At 42.5% G+C, this 16,810-nt stretch overlaps 1 long non-coding RNA gene across 3 annotated transcripts in view; it reads left to right on the top strand.

The window, feature by feature from the left end:
- The window catches only part of LOC118715042, a 260,489-nt gene that overhangs the window by 99,760 nt on the left and 143,919 nt on the right, over positions 1–16,810 (top strand). For all 3 annotated transcript variants that reach the window (XR_006741062.1, XR_006741064.1, XR_006741063.1), the window contains exon 3: positions 16,163–16,232. This is a non-coding gene — a long non-coding RNA (uncharacterized LOC118715042). The remainder of the gene's footprint in view (positions 1–16,162; positions 16,233–16,810) is intronic.

Genomic DNA, 16,810 nt, shown 5'->3' with positions numbered 1-16,810 from the left:
CTCCTATGCAGACCAGGGCTCTCAACAAAGTGTAGTCCCTGAACAGGGATCTGAATCACCTGAGAACTCACTAGAAATGCAAACTCTCGGTCTCTCACAGTCCTACCCAATCAGCGGTGGGAACTGGGCCCAGCCAGCCTCCAGGTGCTTCCAATGCACACTTAAGTTTGAGAACCACTGAGAGAGGCTGATCATTTCTCCAGAACTTCTCACATTTTGATGCCTGTGTGTTTGTCCTCCCATTCCCTGCACTTGGCATGCTCCTTTCTTTTCTGCCAAGCAAGCTCCTCCCCAAAATGCCCTCTCTTATTTGTAAGCCTCCCTGACACCATCTTCTCCACCTCAGTAGAATTACTCTTATTTGTGTTCTGACGACACTTCAGACAGCCACTAATACATTATATCACAGTCATCTTATATCCATTTTCTAAACCAGGCCGAGAGAGCAGGGAAATGTCTAATAGCAAAGATTGTGTAAAAAGACCATGGGCCTATCATGAAGTTTGCTCTGATAACACCAAAATAGAATAATAAAAATCGTGGTGAAAAAGTGGGACACTATCTCCTTTTCCTACCTCAGTGTTTGGCAAACTCATTCATCAACAGAGCCAAATATCAACAGTACAACAATTGAAATTTCTTTTGAGAGCCAAATTTTTTAAACTTAAACTTCTTCTAATGCCACTTCTTCAAAATAGACTCACCCAGGCCGTGGCATTTTGTGGAAGAGCCACACTCAAGGGGCCAAAGAGCCTCATGTGGTTCTTGAGCCACCGTTTGCCGACCACTGACCTCTCTCTTGCTGCCAAGTGAGATTTCAAGTCTCTGGCTGAGTCTCACCTCTGAAATGTGTTAGCTGTATAATTTTGGGTGAGTCTCATTCACATTAAGGAAATGCTAATAGTACAAACCTCTGTGTTTATGGGATGATTAAATTAAAAATATGTTTATGGCACTTAGCACAGGACCTGCTAAGAATAGGTACACAGTGAATACTGGTTGCTATTGCTAATTATATTAGTACCATCATCCCATCACTAACAACTTGCATTGTGCTTGGTACAGAGAAGGTGAGTGTACATGTTTGTGAAGAATTTTAAAAGATCAGGACTGTAGGCTTATCTACAATACTTTCTGGGACACTTGCCACTCATATGATTAGCAAATATAACTTTACCTGGAGTGTCTCATAAGATAATGTGAAAAAGAGCAGAGGATTTTTGCATTGCCTGGTGCAAAGACCGATGAAAACCGAGACTCCTGCTGGAGGGTCTGTTCACTCTCCATTCACTCACACCACCATTAAACTATGATTAGTTCTCAAAATTCTAATGTGATTTCACATTAGAATTACCTGGGATGCTTAAAACAAAAACAAAAGCAAGCAAACAAACAAAAAAACTACCCTGGCCATGTGGCTCAGTTGGTTGGAGCATCATCCTGTACACCAAAAGGTGGTGGGTTCAATTCCCAGTCAGAGTACAAGCCCAGGTTGTGGGTTTGATCTCTGATTGGGGCACATGTAAGAGGCAACTGATCAATGTTTCTCTCTCTCTCTCTCTCCCTCCCTCCCTTCTTTTCTCTAAAAACCATTTTTTAAAAATCTGATGCTAGTCTAACTACCAAATTAATTGATATGATGTATGAACTGGGCATCGGGACTCCCAGGTGATTCCCATGATGAGTAGTTAAGAAATGGTCTTGCCATTTTTCATTAAATTAAGGTATGGTGAGACTGTGGTGGTGTGGGCATAATAAAACAAATTAAGGCTCTATAGAAGTGTACTGTAATGTAACATTCAAGTGGTAGGGACTTCTGGAATAGAATGATGCCTAAATCAGGTAGCATCAGGAATAGCACATTGATGAAGCTTGTAGCAGCTGAACTGCCCTTAACTTTCAATTTAGTCTCCCAGTCCACACAGCTTCCCCCTCATGCCCTCCCTCTGGGCAAGCCAACTTCATCCCTCAATACTGCCTTGGAGGACTGGACTACAGGGAGGGAGCCTCCTGTCAGCTGAATTCTGAGCTGCAAAAATCCCGGGAAGACACGGAGCCTGCTGTCCTCTCCATCACAATTTAGAGATTGTCTTGGGCCTGGCACCAAGAGCTCCATGGATGAAGACTGCTTTTTGGACTCCTCATCAATTTCTGAGTGTTTTCCTCTCCTTGACATTGCTTTTCTGATAGAGTAGCCCAAGTATGATGCAAGAGGGTGGCTTCTTAGGACAGGGTTCAAGTGACACCAGAGCAACTCACAAAGCTTCGACTGAAAGCCACATGAGCCCTCTTTCCAGCACCAGTTAGGACCAATGCTGAAGTGTGTGGGTGGCAGAAAGCGTTCATTTCAATGGTAAAAGTGTGGGAGAGGCACTGAGGAATTTTAAAAGATAAATAATGCTAAAATGGCAAATGGGAAAAATCAAACAGTAAACAGCTTATGGTAGGTTCACATTGAAAAAGAGAATTCCTTGTACCCACTACTTCTCCAGCTGTTACACAGCCAAGTTTCCTATAAGTCACACTGTAGAAAAATACCAGCTCCCTCTCCCCCCGCCCCCCACTTTTCCTTTGCTCCTCCCCCATTTCTTCTTTTCGTTTTCCCAGTAGCATTTTTAGGAACAAGGGAATATATCCTGGTACAGTCAGCAAAGAGGTAGAGAGGGAGGGCCACCTAACAGTTCCTGAGCGTTGTCCACATGCCAGGGGCATTACGTGACAAAATCTCCTTTAAACCCCATAAGACCAGTGATAATGTCTACTTTTTTCAAGATTAGGAAAATCAGGCTTAGGTAATAGAGTGCACGTTTCCAAGGAGAGCCAAGATTCCAAGGCTGAGCTATGTGACTCCAAAGCACAGTTTCTTCACATCACACTGGGCTGGGACTGCCCTCTCCCAAGGAGCCAATGGTTCTGATGGTTGTGTCTTCAGATGGGGACAATGGGCCCTGTGGGACCCTGGTTAGACTACACCAGTGGTTCTCAACCTTCCTAAAGCCAAGACCCTTTAATACAGTTCCTCATCTTGTGGTGGTCCTAACCATAAAATTATTTTCGTTACTACTTCGTAACTGTAATTTTGCTACTGTTATGAATCACGGCATTAGAAAGGTTGATAACCATTGGACTAGACCATCAGGGCAGGCTGTCATTTCAGCTTGGATCTGTCTTGTACCCTAACTCCAGTCATCCTCTTCTCAACATAAGAGGGTATGGGTTGACCCTGTGTGAACCCAAATGAACAATTAGGGGAGGGGACGTCATAACCAGAGGGGCAGACCCACTCTAGGGATTAATTCTACACATTCTACAACTTGATTGTTTCTCAGGGCAGACATTCATTATATCCGTAGGAGAGAGAAGGGAGAGAGTCAGAGAGCAGAGTCCAGGTAAGTAAAAGGCCTGGGAGAATGTGTGGCAGCAAATTCAAATGTCATCCACAATCGGCCCGCTCAGATTCAGGTCTCGGGTCAATGCGCTGATAGAAGAAGGCTACACTGCAGTCAAAGAGTTGCCTCTGGCCAGGCCCATTTCTCTCCTGGGGGGCGGCAAACCTGCTGCAAAGAGAATTTTGAAATTGTGTCCCACATAAGGCGCAAGATCAAACACAGGCAAAGGAGCCATTCCTTGGATCTCTTTGAGTTCTTGTATATTACTATGGGTGGGCTTTACCATTCAAAAATGGGCACCGATTCTAAAAATAAAAACCTTTTCATTAAAAAGCTAGGCTGTAATTTTTTCAGGGGTCAACTGGGTCCCACACATAGTGCCACAGAATCTCTTTAGGAGGTTGGAATGAGCTGCTTTGGTGCTATTACAGGAGAAGAGATTCTGATGTTTTCCTTCCTCTTTCTGAGGTTGTGGTGGATCAGCAGGCTTTCGAAGCTGGCGACTCTGTAACAAACATGATACCCCCACTCCATGGTGTGGGGCTGTTTTTCCAGGAGTGGGCACAGATGGTGTTTCTGTCTCCTCCAGAGAATATTTTAAATGTAAAGTGTCTGAAATAAATTATTCAACTGAGGCCAAAACAGTCTTCTGGAAAAAATCATATGTGAATAGGAAATAAGAACAGCCTGGCCTGGCGGGGGCTGAAAAAAGTTAAAATGCAGCTGGCTTTTAGAAATGGTAATATTTGTAATAATGTTTGTATTGTGAATGTAATGAGACCTGGGATTGTGGAAGGGAGCCCTGCTTTACCCAGGAAGTTTAGTGATTGTCTTCTCTCCCGTCTCCTCCTCTCCCCCTTCCTCTCCTTTCCTCTCCTCTCCTTTCATCTCCTCTTGTCTCCTCTCCCTTATTTCCTTTTTCTCTCCTTTTCTTTCTCTCTCCTCCTCTTCCTCTAACCCCCTCTCCTGCCATCTCTCCCTTTATCCCTTTCCCTCTCTCTCTCTCTCTCTCTCTCTCTCTTTCTCTCTCTCATAACAGGCTAGTGAATTCATTATTTCATTAATTTCTTCAACGAATATTTATTTATTTATTTATTTATTTATTTATTTATTTATTTTAGATCTCTCTTTTTTTAAAAAAAATATATTTTATTTTATTTTATTATTTTTTTTTTTTAAAGAGAATAAGGGAGATAGAAAGCTAGAAATGTCAATGAGAGAGAAACATAGACCAGCTGCTTCTTGCACACCCCCCACCGGGGATATGCCCACAACCAATGTACATGCCCCTGACTGGAATCGAACCTGGGACCTTTCAGTCCGCAGACCAACGCTCTACCACTGAGCCAAACCGGCTTTGGCATCAATGAGTATTTATAGAATGCTTTATGCTGGTCACTGAGCTGAGTGTTGGGGATAAAATAATGAGCATAACAGACCCCATCCCTGTCTTTGTTGAGCTTAGAGACTAGTGTGTATGGTAAATATTCATCAAATAATCACATATCTATACTAATAAAAGGTTAATATGTTAATTAGACCGGATAGACCAGACATTCTTCTGGACAAAGCCACTGTGGTTGGGGCCAACGCAGAGACAGTTTGGAGCAATCAGACAGGCAGGTAGAGTGGTTAGGGTGATCAGGCAGGCAGGCAGGTGAGCAGTTAGGAGCCAGTAGTCTCAGATTGTGAGAGGGATGTCCCAGATTGGAGAGGGTGCAGGCCAGGCTGAGGGGATGGACCCTCTTTGCCCCGTGCATGGGATTTCATGCACCAGGCCTCTAGTCTTATCCAATAAAAGAGAAACATGCAAATTGACCGTACACCTGCTATGCCCACAAGCCATGCCCACTAGCCAATCAGGAGCGAGTATGCAAATTAACCCAACAAAAATGGCAGCAGCCATGGAGCTGGAGCCAGCTGGAGGCTTGGGTTGCCCCTGGCATTGGAAGAAAACGAGCTTCCTGCCCACCCTGGCCTCCACTCAACGCTACAAAGTTTCAATTATAAAAGATAAATAAACCCCAGATACCAGGGCTCTGCTTGGGTCACCAGAGGGTGTGGCTGGCCTACAAACCACCACAGGACACCCCTTGCCCCAGGGGAACCCCCACCCTAATTCAGGATACCCTTCAGGGCAAACCAGCTGACCCCAACCCATACACTAGGCCTCTATCCTAGCTAATAAAAGAGCAATATGTAAATTGACTGTCACTCCAACACACAAAATGGCTGCCCCATGTGGACACAAGATGACCACCACAAGATGGCCAGCAGGGGAGGGCAGTTGGGAGGGACCAGACCTGCAGGGGGAGCAGTTGGGGGTTACTAGGCCTACAGGGGAGGGTATATAGGGGCAATCAGGCTGGCAGAAGAATGGTTATGGGGTGATCAGGCTGGAAGGCAGAAGTGGTTAGGGTAAAGTGATCAGATAGTCCCGCTTTTGGTGGGACAGTCCTGATTTCTAACAATTTTTACCGCATCTCGTGGCATTTTAAAAAAGTCCCGATTTTTGGAAAGAATCTTTCCAATCTTTCCAAAAATTGAGACTTTTTTAAAACGCTGTGGGATGCGGAAAAAATTGTTAGAAATCGGGACTGTTCCATCAAAAGTGGGATGATCTGGTCACCTTAGGTTAGGGGCAATCAGGAAGGTGGGTAGGCAAGCAGTTAGGAGCCAACAGTCCTGGACTGATCAGGCCTAAACGGGCAGTTGGACATCTCTCGAGGGGTCCCAGATTGGAGAGGGTGCAGGCTGGTCTAAGGGACACACCCATCACCCTATGCAAAAAATTCATGCACCAGGCCTCTAGTTGAATATAATAGTGCAACTATATTCAACCCAAAGAAGGAGTGTTGAGATCTTATAGTGGGTACCTTCATTGCTGGTCAGGAGAGGCCCTTTGAGGAAGTGATACTGAGCTGAGCTAGAAAGATATAACAATAATAGTTATAACAACAAATAGCTAACCATTGTTTAGCATTTACATTGGGCTGGTACTTTATTATTTCTGTGCATTATCTAATTTCATTCTCATAGCAACCTTGTAAGGTAGGAGCTATTATCATCCAATGTTACAGAAGAGGGAACTGAAGCTCAGAAAACTTACACACAAGGTCACACATCTAGGACAGAGCAAATTCAGGACCCAAAAGCAGGTCATACATATTCCTAATGCCTCCACATAACTGCTTCTGTTTATCATCTAGGGAGACCATTGAATCAATTCAATCAACAGAGTGTGCCCACTTTACTCCTTTTTGTAAAAGTGCATGGAGGAGCCAGGGTGCTCCTGCTGAGGTGATGGATGGTGATGGATGTGGCTGGGAAGCTCTGGGTGAGGTTGGCAATAGCAGTTTGGGATCCAGCTTTGCCAATGGCTTGCTGTGGCCTGGACAATGGTCATGGCAGCGACTATTTTTCAAGCTTAACAGATGATCATCTCAAATTTTCAAGATACTTTTGTAAGATCAGAGTTTGTAAGTTTTCAGACCTGCATGTGACAGGTAAGGAAAGTGCAGCTTGGAGAAGTTAAAAAGGCACCATTTGTGAGAGGGGCATAGGGTTGTGAGAGGGCATTCACCTTGTGAAGCAGTTCTTAGAGCTGTGGACTTGCCATCAGTCATCATGCCCAAGGCCCTTCAGGGGACTGTGTGGTCAAAACCCTTTGCACAATAACACCAACACACTATTTACCTTTTCTATTGTGTTGACATTTGCACTTTGGGCTCAAAAGCAATGGTGAGTAATACTATTGGTGTCTCAGAAAAAGATTCAATTTGTTATTAATGATATTAATTGTGTAAGTGGAAGTAACATTTTCCCTAGAGATATGAGAACTTCTGTGAAACACACACACAAATCAATGACATTTCAGAAGATAAAACTGTAACAGGAAACATATGCGATATCCAGATCATAAAAGCCTCTGGGACAATAACCTGCAAGTGTTTAATAGAGTCGGGGTTTTCAAGCAAAAGTTAAAATATTGGAAACTTGTTTCTGCCATCGTGATCTTGTCAACTTTCTTAAAGTATTTTTAACATGAAAGCAGTGACATTAATGAACTAGTTTAAAAAATTTTTTTAGAAGATCTAAAACTCTGTGAACTAGTATCTTCCAACTGTCTAGTGCAGAGCCAAATATCAACAGTACAACAATTGAAATTTCTTTTGAGAGCCAAATTTTTTTTAAAAAAATATTTTATTAATTTTTTACAGAGAGGAAGGGAGAGGGATAGAGAACTAGAAACATTGATGAGAGAGAAACATCACCCAGCTGCCTCCTGCATGCCCTCTACCGGGGATGTGCCTACAACCAATGTACATGCCCTTGACCAGAATCGAACCTGGGATCTCTCAGTCCGCAGATCAACGCTCTATCCACTGAGCCAAACTTATTTTGGTGAGAACCAAATTTTTTAAACTCAATCTTCTAATGCCACTTCTTCAAAAGACTCGCCCAGGCCATGGCATTTTGTGGAAGACTCACACTCAAGGGGCCAAAGAGCTATATGTGGCTCGAGAGCCTCAGTTTGCTGACCACGGGTCTAGTCATATGGTTAAAAAGTCATGCCTGGGTAGGAGAACCATTGAAAATACAAATGGGTTTTACTATAACAGAGGATGAAGTTCATAAATATAGTTCCAGATTCTACATTATAATTAGCCTCTACAAAAACAGGACCTGTTCAAGTTTGTGTACTATCAAAGAACAGCAGTTATTACCTGAAATAGCTATTGAACTGTTTCCTTCTCTTCTAGTCAAAGATGTATGTGAAGCTATGTGGTGAGCTGGCACAGCCATGACATACTCAGCCCCAGGGTGCCTATGTGCTGCACCAGCTTAGCCAGGTTTGGTGAACCTGAGAGGGGGCAGTGAAGCATTGAGAAAAGACAGACAAGAGAATGAAAGCTGGGTCTCAGTGGGACACTGTCCTCTCTGATGGAGAGCTAGCAACAGTGCCACAGACTATAAGCCGTGTCTTTATTTTATAGCAGATGCCACGAGGCAAAGTAAGGTCAAGGTCAAGATATTTACAACATTCTTGTTGGTTTTGATCCTACTCAATCACATGCACTTGAACTCTATCAAGCCCACATCACTCAGACACGTGGGGCCACGTGTTCGGACCACAGGTTCAAGCTTACAACTACAGCTGTTGGCTATAATTGTGGTGGGAGGGCTCTGCCCTCCAACCTGGGACTTGCACGTGGCTATGAGAGGACTGTACCCTCTCTTTAGTGTTAGGCTTGAACCTGTCCAAACACTGTAGCCACTCTCCACAAAGCTAGATTTTCCTCATATGCTTTAATCAACACAACATATCTTGGCAGACTGAAGGCAGAAGCAGGCATGACCACCATACTGTCTTCTATTAAGTCAGACAGTAAATGTGGAACAATGCTTCTCTTTCTGCCAAATGTTATTTGTTTTGGAAAATATAATTATTTCTCTTAAAATGTGTTATGTTGACATAGAATGTGTTTATTGTTAGTTTTAAATGAATTAATGAAGACATATTTTTAAATATATTAGCTTAGATTTTGTATACAATAAATATTGATAGGTATGATGCCCATAAACAAAGCTATATGGAGTCCTCACTCTTTGTAATAGTGAAGGAAGGTCCTGAGACCAAAAAGCGTGCTTACTCCTGGTTGGTGGCCATGTGTAAGAATGTGGACTGTGAGCCAGATCTGCCTGGGGTCTCACCACCATCTTCTAGGACATGAAGGGCCTTAGGAACATTATTCCCACTTCCTCAGCCTTAGTTTTCCCATCTATATAATGGGAATAAAAATCTCTATCTCCTAAGGTGGTTGTCAGTGCTAAACAAGTCAGTGCCTGATGGTGTTTGCTCCTGTCTGATCCTGGGATGAGCATTCTTTCTGCTCAGTTCACTTTTCTGAGCAACCCTCTCCTCACTTCTCAAACTTATTAGTAGAATCCCTCAGCTTGGGCCTGCATGCTTGTGCAGATCCATTCCCTATGATGAGAAATACAATAGAGCAGCCTTCTGCCAGGAAACTGGTGCCAACTTAGGAAACAATGCTGGTTAGCTCTGAGTGCAGCTCGCATGCACTGGGAGACAAAGGACGCTGTTTTAAACGCCTAATGCACTCTGCCATCGAGCTTGCTTTTTGGATTTGAACTTAGATGTTTCTAGAATTTACTGGCTCTAATCAAGTGTTTTGATTATGAAAGCAAGCATTGCCAACATACCAACAGGCATCAAGTTGCATTCCATTTCGCAGCAAATATTTATGGAGCCCCTTCTGTGCGATCAGCACTCTTCTGAGTGTGGGAATTAAACAGACGGAGCACAGGACGGCAGGAATGTATGTTTTGGGTGTGTCCATCAGAGAAGAGACAAACAAGAAACACACAAGAATACCTAGCTTGTTCGCTGATAAGAGGTACAAGGAAGAGAGATAACTCAGGGAGAGGGGGTAGGGTGTGTGCTGTGAATGTGAGTAGAATTTTCATTGGGGTGATAGGAAGTCTTCATTGCAAAGGTGACTTCCGAGTGAAGACAGAGAGAGTGGACCCTGTGGGCATCTGGGCAGGAGGATTCCAGGCAGAAGGAATCATGGGTACAAAGACAGCATTGCCCCGGTGTGTTATAGGAACGTAAGGGGGCCGCTGTGGCTGCAGGTGAGCAGACAGGGGAGGAGGTAAGGTAAGGGATCTTGGACCACAGGGGCATTGTTAGCGTTGACACACTGATTTGGGAAGCCACTGGGGACTTGTGAGAAGAAAAGTGACATGATCTGAACTTCATTTTGATGGAAGCAGAGAGCCCGACTGGGCAGGAGTTGCTGGCGGCCTGGGTCGGCGTTGCAGCAATGGAGATCATGCCGCTCGGCAGGATCTGGATGTGTTTTGAAGCGGGGGCCAAAGGATTTGCTAAAGGATGGGCTGTGTGGTGTGAGAGAAGGCGCAGAATCAAGGATCGCTCTGAAGCCTGAGTCACTGGAAGGATAGAATTCCAATAACTCAGACCCCGAAGAAAGGGCAGGTTTGCTGGGAGTGGCGGGGAGGACACTAGAGCTTGGGTTTGAAGATGTTAATTTCGGGTGCTTACGAGGCATCCGAATTTCTTTCTAATACACTCAAAGTGATCCTAGGCAATAAAGCAGGTCTATATTGCTAAGAATTGCTAAAAACAAAGGTGTCTGCATTTCTTTCTTGAAAATAAAAAGCCTGAAATATTACATATAAGTTATTATTCTTATTTTGAATGTCATTCCAGACTGAGTACCTTATGCCAGGTGTGGTGTTATTAAAGTTCTGGAAGAAAAGACTATCTGTTTTGAAACACAATACCTCCACTCGTGGGACTAAAAATAGCTCAGTGCTCACTTCCACCCAGGGATGCGATGTCTAACTGGCTGTCCACGCAGGCGGGGGGTGGGTGTGGGGGTGCGGCTTGATGAGCGAGTTTTCCAGGCCCACCTGTCCATTCACACTGCATCTGCATTTCAGATTGATGTTTATATTCACAGCTCCTTCTGCCTTTCTCACAAATGCACTTTCTCTACTGCCTCCTGGCCCTCACTGATGCTGTGCTGAGTCAAGCTGTCTGATCCACTGTCACCCATAAGGAAAATGGCATGTGCCCATTTAAAATCATTTGCAGATTTTATAATGTGCCAGCTGTACTTTTGTCCAGATATTTGCAAAGTAATGTGGACAACCATCTTTTAATTAATGTAAGGAAAAGGTCATCTCTTTTTCTTTTTTTGGGTAAAAGGGACATGCTTTCTTTTACTTTTTCTTTTTTCAATAGCTAGTTTGCTCAGAAAACAGACTGAAACAAAAAGAGCGGGGATAAACACTTTTGATGAGGATGCTAGTCCATTTGTGGGGTGGGGAGAATTAGCCAGAAGCTTATGTTCTTTGTCTACTTCTTGGCACATATTTTCAAAACAAAAAGGAGCGGGAAATGCATATTTCATAACCTAACATCTCTTGAGCTTCATAAATTGCCAATACACAAATGAAATGGCAGAATAAAATACAATAATGTGTTTTGACACAACAATCATGCCTGTTTCTCTTTAATGGGCCAAGCTGGGGTTTCCCAATACTATAGAGCAGTGTTTCTCAACCTTTCTAATGCTGCAACCCTTTAATATATTCCCTCATGTTGTGGTAACCACCAACCATAAAATTATCTTCGTTGCTACTTCATAACTGTAATTTTACTATAGTTAATGAATCTGTGTTTTCCATAGGCTCTACAGCAGCCCCACAGGTTGAGAACCATTAGCAGGGTCACCTAAGACCATCGGAAAATACAGATATTTACATTACAATTCATTAACAGTAGCAAAATTACAGTTATGAAGTAGCAATGAAGATAATGTTATGCTTGGGGGTCACCACCACATGAGGAACTGTATTAAAGGGTCTCGGCATTAGGAAGGTTGAGAACCACTGCAGAAAGGCTGGGCTGTGCTGTCACATCACCAGATGTATGTCATACTGGTCAGAGGCACTTACTTATTGGGCCATCTAAACACTTGTCTACATGCCAGTGCTGATGCAAACATGACATCTCTGGGCTTGCGAGTTGCTCTTGCGTGCAGACACCTTCGTGGCGTCATGGGACAGGACTTGGAAAGGGATTTATAACTGGGAATACATTTCATGGCTCAGCTGCAGAAGAGATTCGCTTTCAGCAACTATGTGAATCCATGGAATGAGTCCATTCTATTTCAGTTCTGCACAGCTGGCCGGCTGAGCAGTTTTCTTTTTCTCTTCTTTAATAGTTTTAGGATGACTGTAGCCAATTCTGCTTGGTAATTTTTGTTTTGTTTCTATTAACCGTGATATTTCTTTATGCCTAGGTAATTCCCCATCTTATGAATTTTTTGAGGGCTTTTTTTTTTTTGGTTACTTGAAACACACACACACAAATGACGATATAGTATAAAGATGCAGAGTTCAAAGTTGTTGCACTGAAATTGTGAGCAGGAATGCAGTGAGGGCTCAGAAAATTCTAGAATACTTAACCAGAGGGATGGCAGGAACAGCAAGAGAGCACACTCCCTGTCTGCTCATATCTACACATCTGCTTCATGTTTTTGCCTCATCTTCCCTGCTCCTCATCCCATGTGGTGGAGGAAGATGCCCACCCACAGTTCCCAAGGCCACATGTTGTAGTTCCAGGCACATGGACTGACTGAACCAACACCATTCTCTATCTCTGCTCTAATTCCAGTTTCCCGGGAAAGCTGACCTAGTTCACTTCAGGCTCCCACCCCCGGTCTGGTCTGGCTTATTTGAGCCCATTGCTTTGGACTAGGTGAAAACTAGAGAAATGATTCTGAGTAGTTCAGAGACTAAAAAAATAAAATGTCTACTATGGTTGCAAGAGAATGCCCAGGGACAGATGAAAAGGGATGAGTAATAAATAACAGGATTTTAGAAAGGAAAATCTTACTCTTATTTTTCCTACAAAGTAGGAAATAATATTCAAAACACTGACCCCGCCTCCTTCTCCAGCGCTCCCCACCCTGGCAAACACACACACACACACACACACACACACACACACACACACACAGTGTCCAGTGATCCCCAGAGCAGCTTAGCAGATGGGTTGAAAAGATCAGCAGGCTCATCCTAAGTTTTCAACACCTTGAAGACATCAGGCTTGGCCCTGGCTACCCCACACATTATTCAGCACCTTCCCTCTGTCACGTGCGCCAGAAGAACTGAACGTGAGTTCTCTCTGTATGTAGCAGACACTTTTCAAGTCCAGTCCCGAGACCAAATGGAGGAGTCTGACCCTGAGGTCTTCTTGATTTGGGTTTCCAGACGTAGATACATGCACAAATAGCAGTTCCCAAGGACTCAATTTAATCATTTCAATGAATGACTTCTGAGCATTTCCAACACACCAGATGGTCTGTTAGGCAGTTATGGTTAGGAGTTCGGGATTGTAAGTATCTGGAAACTTAAAATGTATCAGCTTATATACTTTAGGAAAATATGGAATAGCACCAGGTAAATCGAGCAATTCAAGCAAATGCCATCAGGATTTGGCCTCTTCTCCAGTTTTTTTCTGTGCCTACTTCACTAATACACGGGTTCTCTTCTATATGTTGGCTCCAGAATTTATGCTGTCTGATTCAAATTAAAACAAAAACAAAAAGAAAAAGATTCCTGCCATCTGTTCCACCAACTCCTTTCTCTTACTCATTCCAGTAGAAGTCTAAGGATTAGCCTTGATTGGCTGTGATTGGTCATGGACCCATTCCCAAGCCAATCACTGAGTCCAGGTGGAGGTTGTACTCTGGCCTGCCAACCCTGGGTCACATGGGCACTCTTGGAGTTGTAATAGAAATGGCACCAAAGTAACCACAGGGATGGAGAGTGGAGGAGGTGTCCCTCCCCAAAGAGAACTCAGGGAAATATGTAGGAAAACCCCACAAATGTCAACTACACAGGCTAAGGAACAAGGAGAAACACACACACACACACACATGCACGCTCATGCATATTGTTATCATAAAAACCTAATGGGAATAGTTGTTCTATATGAGATATTTGGAGAACAAAGATGGGAAGCCATTAATTCTAAGAAATCTGGAAATCAGGTTTTTTTTTTCCAGAAAAGATAACTACTGTGTTGTACCTTGAGGATAAGTAAATTTTGATTGGTGAAGATGGTGGGGAGGGGAGGTTGGGAGAGGATATTCCAGGCAGAGAGAGCAATATGCAAACACACTGTGAGATTTCTAAAAGGGTGGCACACTTTTGAAGACATTAGACCAGTGTGCACTGAGGGCATGTTGGTTGGCAGACGTGACATTTCTGACCCTTGTGGCCTGGCATCAATATATGTGCACTAACTGAAGATTCATGCATGCCAGCCTTCAGCTCTCAAATTAGAGACAATCCTGGGCACCTCTCATGCAGTGGGGAAATGAACAGGGATTTGGAATTTGGTCAGACCTGGTCAGAATACCATCTCAGCCACAAACTATCGTGTGACATTTGAGAAGTCATTGAAGTGTTTGATGCTAGTGTTTTTATCTGTACGATGATGGCATATGTATATACGGCATGTTGTCCTTCCGAGAATTAACTGAGATGCTATAGGCAAACCACCCAAAATGATGTCTAGGATATCACAGACATCCAATAAATACAAGTTATTCTCTCTTCCCATTTTTAGGTATACACTCACACTGTTTCCAATATGAACATGAATTTGCTTTGCTTTAATGCATGTCTAGCAACCACTTACTTGTTAGCTACAGAATTCAAAGTTGTGTTCTGACTGGGCTGTAAAAATGTTGGGAGTTGTGCTGGATACTTCTGTTTACCTTCCCAGGTCTACTGTTCACCCTTCTCCACTCTGCCCAGTGACCAGGTGGCCAGCCTTTAGGGATTGTGTGGACAGATTTTCAAGTCCTTTGGCCAATGGTGAGCTCAGCAAAAGAGGCCAACAGGAGATGGAGGTGGGAAAGAGTAAATCAGAGCTTTTATTCCCCAGATTCCTTTCTTGTAGAGATGTCATGGTTCTTATCATGCAGGTCTCTCTCTCTCTCCTCCTCCTTCTCCTCCTCCTCCTCCTCCTCCTCCTCCTCCTCCTCCTCCTCTTCCTCCTCCTCCTCCTTCTCTCTCTCTCACCTTTGACCTAGAACCTTTATTGCATGTCTTTGTCTATTAGAACTGCAATAACTACATATAATTGACTGGGTGATTTCTAAACAATAGAAATTCATCTCTGTTCTATAGGCTGGGAAGTCTGAGATCATGTCAGCAGCAGACTTGGTGTTTGGTGAGGGCTTCCTGGTTCATAGATGTATTAATTGCAAATATCTTCTCCCATTGAGTAGGTTGTCTTTTCATTTGCTTAATAGTTTCCTTCTCTGTACAAAACCTTTTAGGCTGTATATTCCTATTTGTTTACATTTTCCTTTTGTTGCCTAGCCCAGAGTTCACCAACCTTTCAGATCTCATGGTCCACTGGTTGGCGACCTCTGGCCTAGCCTGAGGAGATATATTAAAAATGATATTACTAAGAGCAATGTCAAAGAGTTTATTGCCTATGTTTTCTTCTAGGAGTTTTGTGGTTTCAGGTCTTACATTTAAGCCTTTAACCCATTTTGAATTTATTTTGATATGGTGTAAGAAAGTGATCCAATTTCAATTTTTTAAAAATGTAACTGATCAGTTTTCCCAACACTATTCATTGAATAGATTGCCTTTACCCCATTGTATAGAATCACTTTCTTTTTCTTTGATTGATTGACTATATAAGCAAGGACTTATTTCTGGGCTCTCTATTCTGTTCCATTGGTCTATATATCTGTTTTTATGCCAGTACCATACTGTTTTTGTAATTGTAACTTTGTTGTATAGTTTGATATTAGGGAGTGTAATACCTCCCACTTTGTTCTTTCTCAAGATTTCTTTGGCTATTTGGGATTTTCAATGGTCCCATATTAATTTTACTTTTAATCCTCACTCTAGGATATAGATTTTTTTTTTTGAGACAGAAGGATGGAAAGAGACAGAGAGACACATCAATGTGAGACAGAAACATGGATGAGTTACCTTTTGGTGTATGGGACAATATTCCAACCAACTGAGCCACTTGGCTAGGGCCCATATAAATTTTAGAATTAGTTGTTCTGATTCTGAAATGAATGTCATTGGCATTTCAATAGGAATTGCATTGAATATGTATAGTATTGCTTTCAATTGTAAGAATATTTTAATAATATTAATCCTTTCAATCCATGCTACAGGTTTTCATGGACTATATGTCATCATTGGCTCTACGCTCTTTAGTCAACTAAGATTCACTTCACAGGCAAGGTATATCCTTCCATTTATTCTCTTCAGTTTCTTTCTTCAGTGTTTTATAGTTTTCAGAATACAGGTCTTTTACCTCTTTGCTTAAATGTACTCTTTGGTATTTTATGCTTTATGATGCAATTGAAAACAAGATTATTTTTTAAATTTCTCCTTCTGATCATTTGTCATTGGTATATAAAAATGCAACAGATTTCTGTATATTAATTCTGTATCCTATAACTTTACTGAATTCATTTATTAGTTCTAATTTTTTTTTGGTGGAGTCATTAGGGTTTACATTTCATTTGCATATGATAATTCACTTCTTCCCTTCTGCTTAGGATGCATCTTATTTACTTTACTAGTCTAATTGCTATGCCTGGGACTTCCAATACTATGTTGAAGTGGTGATAGTTGGTATCCTTGTTTTTTTCCTGATCTTAGAGGAAAAGCTTAAAGTTTTTCATTGAGTTATTAGCTATGGATTTGTCATATAGAGTCTTTATTATGTTGAGATGTTCCTCAACTTGACTTTATTGGGAGTGTTTATTATACAAAGATTTTGAATTTTGTAAATTTTTTTTCTGCCTTTATTGAGA

Source organism: Pipistrellus kuhlii, unplaced genomic scaffold (assembly GCF_014108245.1).
Source record: "Pipistrellus kuhlii isolate mPipKuh1 unplaced genomic scaffold, mPipKuh1.p scaffold_m20_p_11, whole genome shotgun sequence".
NCBI classification, from domain to species: Eukaryota; Metazoa; Chordata; class Mammalia; order Chiroptera; family Vespertilionidae; genus Pipistrellus; species Pipistrellus kuhlii.
Note: the sequence above shows the minus strand (reverse complement) of the source record. Positions and strands in the feature narration are given on the sequence as shown.